At 43.5% G+C, this 13224-nt stretch overlaps 1 protein-coding gene across 2 annotated transcripts in view; it reads left to right on the plus strand.

Moving 5' to 3' along the window:
• Nucleotides 1–4970: 4970 nt before the first annotated feature.
• SPTB (spectrin beta, erythrocytic) overlaps nt 4971–13224 on the plus strand; it is a 106543-nt gene continuing 98289 nt past the window's right edge. For both annotated transcript variants that reach the window (XM_036906051.2, XM_036906052.2), the window contains exon 1: nt 4971–5185. The gene's annotated coding sequence lies outside the window, so the exon portion shown is untranslated. The remainder of the gene's footprint in view (nt 5186–13224) is intronic.

A 13224-nucleotide genomic window follows, 5' to 3' on the forward strand; every position in this document is an offset into this window, starting at 1 on the left:
AAACTGGTGTCACCTGCTCCTTCAGAGGGTGGTCAATCTGGTATTTGTACACTTGCTGCAAGCTTTTGGGTTTCACTGTGACCAATCTGCTTGAGGCCGCTGAAGGGGAAGTTTGGTCTTTCACCCTCAGCCCTTCTGTACTGTAAATGGAAAGCTTTCCTTATTGGTCCTGTTGCTGCTTTGTCTTTGGGAGTCACGGAGGGCATGGGTCCCATAGATGTTTCCAGAAATGGAATGGAAATTTCAGCGTAGTTTCATGAAATGCTTCTTGTGGTGAAAGGGTAAAGAAGAGCTCCAGGCACTCTTTTGAAGTTCTCTGTACATTACCATGAGTTCTTGGTTCCTCCATTGTCAGCAAGATTTGAATGAGTGGCACATCAAGTGCGCTCATGTTTATTTGGTTTGGTATTTCCGTTTTTAAGTAGCTTTCTAATGTGTATGTTTATTTCTAAGTCAAACAGTTTTTAAGTTTCAAACAAGTAACTTGTAAAAAGTTTTTAGGACAAATTTAATTCATGGCACAGCAAGTTAGTCTAGTTCATTACAGTTTTTTTTTATTAATTTTTTTTAAGTTTGTGGATCTTATAAGTAAAATTATAAACTTTAAACTGTAGACAAAACTGTAAACTGTATTAAAAAAATCTTCATCCTGCTCTAAACTCAGTAGGGTTTTATAATCTGAAAATTCATATTTTTATTCAACTGGGAAATTTTACTCTGCTTTCTCATTATTATCTCTTCTACCCTGTCTTATCTTTCCTTTTGTAACTTCTATTAGACAGATATTGGACCTTAAGGTCTCTCTTCCCATGACTTTCAACCATTCATGAACTTGCCCATTTCCTTGTCTTTTGCCCTGTGTTTGGGGAGAATTTCTGCCTCCATTAATTTGCTCTTTAATTTTTTTTATTTAATTTTTTATTTTTTTATTAAGATATCAAGATATCGTTGATATACACTCTTATGAAGTTTCACATGAAAAACAATGTGGTTACTACATTCATGCATATTATCGAGTCCCCCCCATACCCTTTTACAGTCACTGTCCATCAGTGTAGGAAGATGCCACAGAGACACTGCTTGTCTTCTCTGTGCTACACTGTCTTTCCCATGGTCCCCCCTACACCATGTGTGCTAATGATAATACCCCTCAATCCCTTTCTCCCTCCCTCCGCACCCGCCCTCCCCACCCCTCCCCTTTGGTAACTTAGTCCCTTCTTGGAGTCTGTGAGTCTGCTGCTGTTTTATTCCTTCAGTTTTGCTTCGTTGTTATACTCCACAAATGAGGGAAATCATTTGGCATTTGTCTTTCTCTGCCTTATTTCATCGAATGTGCTCTTTAATTTGATTAGTTCTGCTTATCAGTTAATGAATTTTCAATTTCAGAAACTACCTTTTAAATTTCTGTGTTTTCTCACTGATTATTTCTTACAGATGCACAACCTTTTAAATCTTGCTGAATAAAATTTAAATTCATTCTAAAATTCCTTTATTAACTTAGTTTTTGTTTTCTTTGTTAACTTAGTTCCCTCTGATATTACTTCTTTCTGTTAGTTGAGTTTCATGCTTCTCTTTCATGGTATCGATTTCCCTCCCCAACAAAATCTTCGGTGATTTTAATTGACCATCTTTTTGAAAATCTGTTTGCCTGCCTATTCTGTTTATCACAGCCTCTCTTAAGGGCTGTGAAGGAAAGGCACAACATGCTATCTCTAGAGAGTGAAGGCTCCCTGTCATTTCTGGGGGTCAGTAGGTACCTGGGCTCTGCCCTCTGGTCCCAGGTTCCACACAACTTCTTTATCTCACAGGCAAACTTCTGATAATGCCAGTGGAGGAAAAGGAGTCTCCTCAATGAATTATTCTGCCCCTTCCACTTCTTGTATCCTTTAACTCTTGCTTAGAACTTCCTTAAACTGTTCCTTCTCTCCAACCTATTTTGGTTTCCTCTCTCTCTCTTTTTTTCTCTCTCTCTAGATCAGATCCTATCTCTTTTCTATATTTCAGGATTTCCTAAAAATTCTTGGAAAATTGATCACCCTTTTTATTTCCCTGTGTTGTTAGATTCTTTTAAGACATCTCTTTTTATGAGGTTTGTGATGAAGAGAGAGTAAATGCATGTTCTCAATCCACCATCTTGATCCAATCTCTACCTATTATTTTCTTTATTATCTCTACTGATTATCAAATAACACAAGCCTCAATGTGAAAAATTAAGAGAATATGGGTAACTGTTGAACCACTGTGTTGTATATTTGAAACCAAGATACGATTGTGTATTAAAATACTTCAATAAAAATAAAAAATAAAATGTCCAGAGGTAGGGCTGGCTCTAAGCTTAAAAAAAAATTATAGAATAGGAAGTCAAAGTTCCCCTTGTGTCAGATTCTTTTAATGCTCCAATTTATATCCTCTTGGACTCACCTATTGATTATAGCTGGAGCTGGGTAGACACTTCTGTGAGGGCTTCCCCTGACTTCCTAGCTGACAGCACCTAATCTCAAATGTATACCTTTCCTTCTGGCTCCAGAACTGCAGATTGCCTGTTGGTAGCTTCCTGGGTAACTTGAACGTGTGGAATGTCAACGTGGATGGGACGTGGAAGGGGAAGGCAACCTTCTTGATCAACCAGGATCAGGGTCAATCTCCCACTTTTCAGACAATTCTGGGAGGCATTCATCCTCTTCTCAGGAAATCCCTGCAGACTTAATCTTTGTTGCCCACAACAATAACCTTAATTATGAACCCTTGTATCAGCTTTTCCTTCTTATTGTCTATTTCACTGTCCCCAATTTCTCATTCCACTCTCCATTTTTTCCTCTTTATTTGACAGTGCTCTTTTCCTCTGTACTTCTAAACTTCCTCTATCCCTCAGTTCTGATTTATCATCTTACTGTAACTCTATTAGCTGTAAAGCATTTGGGGATGCTGTCAGGATAACAGGCTCTGTAGCAAATGAGGCTATATTGAATTATTTAGCTTCCAGCTGAAGTGGAGATAACTAAAGCAGCTGAGCTGGTTTGTAAAATCCTGGGGTAATCTGTCCACTGATTTGGTGCTTTTATCATATGGTTAAAATTATAAATTTCTTGTGGTTGAAATTGTAAATTTTTAGACTACAAGGAAATACATGTGCAACTTTTCAGTCCAGTGCCACAAACCTATAGCTAAGGAATTCCCTGTTTCACATAGCATGTAATTATGTAGCTGCAGAGCTGCAATTCTAGGGAATCATGAATTTATTTAATAAGTTTATTCATACAAGGTGTTTAAAAAATAAATATATAATTTCTCCCTATTTTTTTCTTTCAAAAATAAATCATGGATTTCTACTTTAAACATATGATAGTCCCAGATTTTGAAGTTGGTCTGTTTTTCTTGGGTTTTCCTTGCCAGAATTTGGTTCTTAAATAATTTTTTAAATGAAAAAGACGTTTCTGTTTCTAACTCAGTGATAAATGGATGTTTAAATGTTATTAGACAGGGCGGCACAAGGGATGGATCACTGCTAATCTAATGGATGACCTCGAATAATCTTCTATCATCTTCCCTATATTCTGGTGTCTCTTAGACTGAACTTAGTAAGGACGAAGGCAACACCAGAGTGGGGTGAGTTCTGTGACTTTGTAGTATCTGCAGTCTGCCCCACTTAGCACATCTCAGGGTCTAAATGCCCACTCTCCAGAAGTGTGGCTGCAGCAGGAAGTGAAATATCTTTGCATATGCTCAATATGTAAACTAAGCGCGTACATCTGGCAATTAAATCCCCTTTTCCTGGTGAATCCTGGAAAACTGCATAATTATACTCCCAAGCAAATAACTCAGGAGTAAGACTGCTGTTGCTAAGAATACCAGGCAGCATCAAAGTTAAAACTCTTTCCTACATCTTTGCCCTTTTAATCTCCTCTGCCATCTCTGAGATTACCATAATACCTGGGCTTATGACTGGTGAGAAACCATCCCGTGCACGGTGGGTGGAGAAAAGAGATGAAAGAGCTACAGCAAGGCATAACCCCAAGCCTTATTGGACAATGACCGTGTATTGTAAGAAGTCAAGAAAATACCCTTGCAAGCTGTCCATGTTCTGTGAGTCTCTCTCGAGGTGACTTGGAGGTGCCTGTCTTTTCTGTTTGGCACCATTGGTCCTAGTGTTTTCTATGGCCTACTGCGTCCTACCCTACCCAGGCATGCAGTGAGGAAGCCCCTGCCCGCCTGGAAGCCAGGAGCGCCAGAAGGTGCGGGTGGGCTGGTGAGGCAGCTTGACTTTTGAATACAGACCCCCTGCAATGTGTGAGAGCCGTGGAACTGCGGGCTGCACCCAGCCAGCATTGCCGAGTCTGCCCCGACAGTACGAGGTTTGCAGACAGAAATAGTGACACCGAGTCCGCAGACTGGGGGCAGAGGCCTCCGACCCAATACCCACCCACGCCCTCCTAGCGTCTGCAATGACCGCCCGCTAGGCGAAGCCCACCCGGGAGCGTGCTTTCCAACACACCAGCCCCGGGAACAATCTGTTCTTCCCGAACCCGCGGGAGTGGGGGCGCACTACCCGACGCTGGCCTCTCCCACGCTATGGCCTAAGCGTGCCTTTTAACGTATTAAAAACTGACCGCACAGTGGGGACTCAGGGCGGGAAAGACTGGGGAGCCCATTTTCGTAGCAGGCTACTTGCTCCGGGCGCACAAATTAGGCCCGAGCAGCAGAGTCAAACCCTTCTCCTGCCGCAGGGACCTCGGGGTAGCGAATGGTTAGGAGAGGTGATCGACGATGAGGGCGCTGCGGACGGCTTGGGCTTTTGGCGTCCCGGGCCCAGGCGTCCAGGCAGGAGACGGAGGCCGGTCCAGGGAGCCTGGCGGAGGCCTGGCAGGTGTCCCCGAGCACGGAGGCTGATTGGCAGGTGCGGGAGTGGGTGGGGAAGGCGGGGGCTGGGCCTGGCGCTGCGGGAGGCTGCAGCCCCGCCTCCCCGCCCCCGCCGCGGGACTATCTGGTCTCGGCAGCAGCGATGTCCCCCGGCAGGAATGTCCCTCCTCAGATAATGTTATTTATATCTCTGGGCGGGTCCGCGGCTCGGCAGCACCAGGCGCCCGGCGGCCGCTGTGCCAGGAGCCCCGCGCTGCCCTCTTTCCCCTGCGCCGCCGCCGTTGCCGCCCCTGGGCTCGGGGTGGCCGCTGCTACAGCCCCAGGGCAGGTGAGTCCCGGCAGGGCCCGGCGGCCCGAGGGTGCTGGGTGCGGGTGCGGACGCGAGAGACTGGGGCGCACGGCGCGCCGAGGAGGCGCTGGGCCCAGGGGGCGCGTGACGCGCGAGGCCCGGGGGACCGGGAGAGGGCCAGCCGCAGGTGCTGGGCGTGGGGCCCGGAGGCCCTGGCGGCTGCGGCAGCAAACATCCCGGGGCGCGGGAATCCGTCGGTCTTCGGGGGCGCTTGGAGAGCTGGGCGTTTGCTTTGGGGAGCCAGATCCTGGAGCGTCGCCCGGGGGCGCTGAGAGGACGGTTGGGGTGCGGGAGGGTGCGTGTTCTGGTCCCGGACTGCCTCCTCCAGAACCCCGGCGCAGGGGATATGGGTTCTGCTTCTAGCCCGTGGGACCTCACCCTGCTCCCTCTGCCTCCCGCTGCCAGTTTTCTCAGCCCTGTCCGCTCAGATTCTCTTCTGGGGAACTTGTCCGCGCGCTCCCCGGGCAGCCCAGAGCCAGGGAGGGAGGGCAGAGCAGCGGAAGGGGCCCGGCCCCTCTGGGCGATGGGCACGACGCGGAAAGAATGGCCAGGTGCAGACCCAAAGAGGAAAGATGAGTGCCCAAGCCATACTTCAAGGACCCCCAACCTTTCCTCTCCCAGAGTTCTCCTTTAAGCTGCTACAGTCCTTTCTACCCTCACCGGCCTCACCAGCTCCTATTTCTTCAACAATTTGGCCATGAGAAATAACATAAAGTTCAAGAATAACAGGATCTTTAAAACAATTCCCAGCTCCCACCAACTCGCCCAGACTTCCAAGGGTGGGGAAGTAGCTGCGGGGCTGAGTACTGTTTCTGTGACAACCAGCCCCAGGTACGGTCTTGATTTATAGCCTATTAATATCCAAATCACTGTTTTCAGTGAGCAATTAGAGGCGCCAGGAGTTAATAATAACACGGTTAACTGGCTGAAGAGAAATGAAAAGTCACTTAAATTAGATGCATCAGATGGGGATGGGAGGAATATAGTGACAGTATTTTCATACAGAGAACTGTGAGGAGAGGCTAAGTTGTTACCTCCAGGTAGGAGGCAGCCATGCAAAATCCATAGCCTTGAGATAGTGGTATCTATATTTCAGCTTCTAAGGAAAGTGATTCAGGTGGCTCCTGATTGAGAGGCATCTGTAAATAAATTTGAGGCACCTCTGTACTCTCCACTAACCTGTCCTTGGCTTCACGGATGGTTCCAAATTTTATTCTAGAAATCCCTCTTTGACCACCCTCTGACCCAGGGCAGGTCATTTCCTCTTTCTGAATTGAACTTTACTCTTCTGCCAGGAGTCCTAGGTTCCAGACTGTATTTGAAAACTTTTTTGTAAGTGCAAAATGTTTAAGTGTACTGAATGCCCAGAATCCAACACAGGTAGGCTTGTATCTGTCAGGAGGTTGTGGGCAAGTCAGGAAAAGGAATATTAGGCTCACATTGCGGTAGAGCCCACCATCCTTGAAAACAACTGACTTTTCAGAGGTGGGTCATTTGTGTAGAGCTTTATCAACTCTAGAATAAAGCACAGGTGAAAGACATAAACCCTGCATTGTGAAAATATGGCCTTTAGATCACTTCGCTGTTGCTCTTAACTTTATCAGCGGCCCAGTCACAATGATTGGGGATGAGCCAGTCCTGTTAATCCTGAGTTCTCAGAAGACTCCAAGTTCACTTGTGGAATTGAAAGCACCCCAAAACTCTCAGGCATCTAGGGTGGACCTCATAGCACAGGCATATCAGGTTTTCCTGAGTGGCTTGCCCCGCTGAGAGCTGAGATACTACCTTTTGCTCTGATCATTGCTTCTTCCAAGGGTTCTGAAGGTGTCAGTTTAGCGGAACACCTACTAGATGATTAGCTTTGGGGTAGGTAAAGGGATGGCAGGGAGCAGTCTTCCTCCTGGGATCATATCTGACAAACTAAAAATAACTATTTTAGGCAAACTAGTTGTGAATGAAAGTTCTGTCACAGTTCAGGAAACAGATTGTTTTTGGTAAATGAAAGTAATAATAGCTTTCAATTTTTTTTCTATTTTTTACATGCCAGTGCCTAGCTTGGTGCCTGGCTGGTTGTGGACAGGCAGTTAATCTTTGTTGAATGAATCAGGGAATGAATAAATGAATGCTCAAAATTTTTTCTTTTTACATTACACACTTTAATTGTCACAGTAATTCTGCAAGGTAGCTCATATTGTCAGCATTTTACAAGTGAGGAAACAGGTTCAAGGAGATTAAATAATTTGCTCACCACACAACTGATGAGAGGTGGGGCCAGGATTCAACCTCAGCTCTTCAGTTCCACCCTCTCTTTAAGGTTAAACATTCTGCAGGGGATACAGAAGTACACACTGAGAAGCTTTGGTTATATATAGCATTGCCTATTAGCTTCACAATCTTTCATTCTCAAGACTTTGGGTAGTAATTCTGCATATATCAGAGAAGCTTTAAAAACATTGCCTGAGGATGGCATTGGGCACTTATTTTTTCAGAGGTATTTAGCCTTGTCCATTATGTTCAGGCAAATGTTTCAAGGACAGAACTCTAATTTTGGCACTAGTCAAAGCAGGGATTTTTGAGAACAGATTTTCCTTTCAGTCCTGGAAGTAGCCAGGAGGGCTTGATGATGCATGGGGAGAGTGTGATAGGACAGGGAATGACTATAAAAAATTCATAGGCAAACACTATTAGAGTAGGAAGGGACTTTGGAGGTCACTGAGTCCAACCTTCTGTTTGTATACTACTTACTTAAAGGTGAGACCTGTGTGCAGTTTATATGCAGCTATGGTACATGCCTTATCATGCTTTTTACATTATAGCCCATTTCTTTCTTGTCTCTCTCTCTCAAGGCCAATATTGGGTTTATTTCCTGAACTTCTGCCTAAGCAAACCACTGATGTTTTCTTTCCTTTGAGGGAGATTGTGAGAGGATGTATTTTAATGTCCAGTACTTTCATCTTAAAAAGTATTAGAGATAAGCAGTAGGGAAGACACTAGTGAGCATTAAACTCTAAACTGCTCCACAATCTCCCTATTGCCTGTTGGGCATACAGATATGTGCATTATTACACAATAGATATGTGTATTACTATCTTGAGATAGTACAAGTCTAAGACAAATAATTATGTAGCATTTCTGGGTCAGTGGGGAAAGAAAAGACTTTAGGGAATTGTTGGTACTGTTAGATATCTGTTTTAATCTAAACCCAATTACCAAACTGATCTTAAAGTGTTATTTCAAATTTTCAAAATCAAACACAAAACTATACTCTCTGCGCAAGACCTGAGAAGGAAGGAAACATGATTAGTGGAAGGTTTAAAGTGACATAAGGTGCATTTTTTCATTATTCATAATTTTTTTTACAACCTCTGACCTCCATATTACCATTCATCCATTGACTTGGGAGGAGCAAGAATGGAAATAAAAGCTGTGTGTGCTCATGAGAAATTTGCTTTTATAATGAAGTTCATGGATACTGGATTCTGAAACCATATGAATATTACTACTTGAAAATTACTCTGGAAAGGTGTTTTACCTTAAAAGTAGTTTGTACTGACTCCATTGTTTTTTACAGATAGCTCTTTGGTTACTCCTCTACTTTAGATAAGAAGTCTGCGGGGGTAAAGTAAATGCAGTGGCCTGTATGCTGGAATCATCACGGGGCATTTACCACAGAGAGGCTTCATTCCTCTGACAGCCCCAAGAGGTGGAGGTCACCTGGTTTTGGGCATGGAGATGGTGATGGAGGGAAGGTGCAGGAGGCAGGTGGGAGAATTCACTGGCAGTTTTGGCTTTAGTCACTGAATTGGAAACTACCCCTGGTAAATATTTAGAAAATGTCATAGCATGTTTCCCTTTGCTGCTGTGCTTATTTCTTAATTCACAGCTGAGTGATCCAAATTCTTCCATTTCCAGCCAGCCTTAGCTCAATATCAAACCACCTGGGGATCCCCTGCCTTACAGCTCACACAGTCAGTCGTAGAGGCAGGCATGGTCAGAAAATGCTTCCCAATGGATTGCTGGTTAGCTTCTGACTTTCCAGATCACCTTTCAGTTTTCTCTTTCCTTCTCCTGGTGGCAGGAAATATTGCAAAGCCATCATCTTCCTACCTAAGCAAGGGCTTTACGGGCTTTGCCATAATGTTTAATTTCTGCACTATACCTGTGCAGACCCGGCCAAGGGTATAATTACAAGGGCAATTAAAACCCAAACATATCACGTTAGCAGTAGTGGCAAAATGGGGCTTCCTTTCTTTCTTTCATTTGAATGCTATAAATTTAGCAAGTGAAAAGGTACAAGGCTAGGGAAAAAATAGACTTTGCTTTGAACTGGGCTCAAATCATCCAGGATATTTATGAAAAGAATAACGGGGCACCTTGACAGTTAAAGAATGATAATTGCTTTGAATTATAGTCAGTTCAGGAGTTTCCACCAACATGAGAAATGAGCAGAAACTTGGATAATCCTGAAAATGAATAAATTGAAAATCATTTCCATTTGGACCAGACTTAAATATGGGTGTGTCTCATTTGAGAATTCATAGCACTTCAAACAAAAGAAAGCCACTAAAGACTTAACTTATGAAGACTGGAAAGAGGTCCCTAGCCTCATTCTGTCCCTCTGCTCAGTTCTTGCCTGTTTCCAGAGGCCCCCTAGGAGCGGTCAGTGAGCCTCACCTTCCAGCGTATTTCCTCATGGGTGGAAAAGTAAGAAAAGTTCTTCCATAATACTGACTCCAAGCCGCAAGTCCTAAAGAGTGAGAGCGGGAAAGGTTTGAGAGAGCCATTTGAGAAATATTCAAAAAGAGCAAGAATTGAGTACCTACTGTATACAGTATAGTGTTATTTGCTGAAGACACAAAAAGGGATCAGATGGAGACCCGCTGGTCTGGTGGGGGAAATGGACTTGCAAACAAGCAGCAGGTCATCTGAGAATGGGTCCACAGGAGGACGTATGTGTCTGAATTCAGGTTGGGGGCTACCTAGGTTTTCCCTAATGGAAGAAGAGAGGATGGGTGGGGTGGGGGCCTACATGCATAGTCTGGCACAGAGTGCAACAGAGCATGGTTAGATTAGGGAATGACGAGTGGTTCCATGTTGCCCGAGTGTAGGGCACAGCCCAGGGATGGGCTGAAGATACGACCAGAAAGATGGTTTGGGTTTAGTGTGGGAAGCAGTTTGAACAACTGAAGGTTCAAGTTGAAACCAGTGAAGGTTTTTGAGCAAGGGAGGCACTTGATCAGATCCTTGTTTAGACAAAACTCCCCAGTGGCAGTGAACAGAATGTGAACTAGAGATCAGCTAGTACAAGATGATATCACATAGATGATGTGCAGTCCACTCAGTTCTCAGGATGCTTTTGTATGTGCATCATCTCATTTTATTTTATAACAACCACATGAAGAAGCAGCAAAGATCTCATTATTCCTGCTTTATGGTCAAGAAAACAGGATTAGAAACATACATTGATTTGCCCAAAGTCCCTCTAGTAGTTTATGGCATTACCTGACTTTGACCCTGTTTCCTAGTTCCAAGGCTGCGGCTTTGTTCAAATCTTCTCAGTGGAGTAACTGAATATTCTAGGCCTTCTGTTTGAGACAGTGATTGCTTTCTTTCTTCAGCAGAACTTTCACTCTAGGTTCATTGGCTCTCAGAGACAGTAAGGAGGAAACTTGTTACACTATTTACTCTTTAGCCACAAACCCTCAAGAATGGCCCTCCAGCTGTGTACAGATAATGTTGCAAAGTATGAATTAATGTCAAACATGCATGTGGATCCCCAGCTTGCTATAAATAAATGATGGGTTTATATACCTGTCAGGTGATGTTTTGGCTTTTTCGTTCCCTTATCCCAAATTTATCATAAGCAATATTATGCTTTTGCCTCATTTTGGGCTTCAAAAACTTCCTTTTGTCCAGTGATCTCGGGTGCCTTGATTTATACTTACTTCAGTCTTCAACAGGTATTTGTTAACTTTTATTTATTTGCCAGACATATTCTAGGCCCAGGGACAGCAGTGAAGATGGCAAAAAAAAAAGTCTGACACCATGGAGCACACAGTCTAGTTGGGTGAGACAGGTAGTAAACAACAATAGCAAACAGATGAGTAGATATCATGATTTCAGGTGATATAAAGAAAAAATAAATCAGTGTGAAGGGATAGAGAGGTGGTTCTATTGGGATAGGATAGTCAGGAAGGGCATCTCTGATGAGGTTGCAGTTGAGCAGAGACCCAGATGAAGTGAGGAGGGGAATGGGGATGTTTCGGGGAAGAGATTTCCAGTTAAGTGCAAAAGCCATGAGGTGGGGGTCACTGCTGTGTCCAAGGAATGGGTAGGAAGACATCATGACCAGAGTGGCAGGACAAAGGGCAAGTGCAGGACATGGCATTGGAGAGGAAATGGGGTTTGAATCATGCAGGGTTTGCAGCCATGTAAGGACTTTGGGTTTTAGTCACATGAAAGAAAGCCACAGAAGCTGTGGGCAGGGGAGTGACTTGTTCAGATTTGTGCTTCAGGAGGATCTTTCTGGCTGTCCTATGGAAGATTGATTAGTAGGGGACAAGAGTGGAAACAGGGAGGCAATGAAAGCTACTGTAGTGGTCCAGTTTAGAGATGATGGACCAGGGTGATGGCGGCAGTGAGGGTGGTGAGATGCAGCTGCTTCTGGGTCTCTTTGAGGATGGAGTTCATGGGATTTGGAGATAGAGCATGAGAGGAGAGTGAGTTAAGGATGACTCAATTGGTTTTGGCTTGAGCAAGTTGAATAATAAAAAAACCATTTACGGAGATAGGGATATATCTTATCAAGTGTACTGTTGTGGGCTAGTATTTTTAAAATATTTTTTATAGAAGAGTTGATTTGAATAGAATCAGGCAGACTTTTCACTTAAGTACAACAAAAAGGAGGTGTTCTATTGTGAGTGACTCATGACATCTGTTTTGAAATAGAGTCTGAGATGTGCAGTTAGTTCTACATACTTTGAATATTACTTACAGGTCATTCACACGACATCTGCACTTTGTGAAAGAGATTAAGATATGGTACAAATAAGATGGAAATATATTTCACTTTATTATTAGAATGTTTTGCATTTTCTGGTCAGAGCCCACTTTTTTAACACTTTCTGGTTGTCATATTACAAAGAACTTTTTAAAGAATAAAATGAATTCATACGCATGGTTGAGAAATGTATCCACATTGTACAAAGGTATGCAACACAAATTAAGTCTTCTTCCCCTATCTCCAGTCCTGCTCCTAAGAAGTTAGTAATGTCCACAGTTTCCTATGTATCCTTCAAGATAAATTTGATGATATATAAGCAAATGGCCTGACATATTTTAAAGTCAGAGCTTTCACCTAGCAAAAACACACATTTGGTTTCATTTTTTGTGACATATTTCACTTCATTTTTAGCCCTCAGGTATATGCGTAAGTGGCCTGTAAGTCCAGCTTTCTATCAGCTGAGGGTCTCCCTCTCCAAACTGTTGTACACTGAAAACACTGTGTTCATCATATAATGGCCCTTCTAAAAAACTGCCAGTGGTACCTCCCGCTGCCCTTCCGCAAGTAGAGATGGAAATCCAACTTTTAAGAGCCATTGTAATCTGGCTCCAATCTCCTTTTCTATCCTTATCTGTTACCACTTTCCATCACAGACCTTCTATTTGAATCATTCTGTTTCTGCTGAGTCCTGAACATTTCTCCCAGATTTGGAGGAGTTTCCGCCAGTCTTCCTGGAATAATCCTACCTCTAGTAATGTTTACAAGTTTATTAAAGGGATAGTTACATGTACTACTTAATTGAATGTAGTCACAGAGTTCTTTTATTATTATTATTTAACTTTTCTTGGGACCATCTATTATTTGCTCAGCTAGACAACTCTTAAGGGAAAAAACTGACTTATGAATTACAGTTGTGGATCTTACATAATGCCCTGCCTAATGCTTTTGAACATGGAAGTTCAGTTAGTAATTTTTGGAGTGTGCCCTTTGACAATCATCCCCTAATGTGGTGGTG

This window comes from Manis pentadactyla, chromosome 11 (genome assembly GCF_030020395.1).
Source record: "Manis pentadactyla isolate mManPen7 chromosome 11, mManPen7.hap1, whole genome shotgun sequence".
Lineage (NCBI taxonomy): Eukaryota > Metazoa > Chordata > Mammalia > Pholidota > Manidae > Manis > Manis pentadactyla.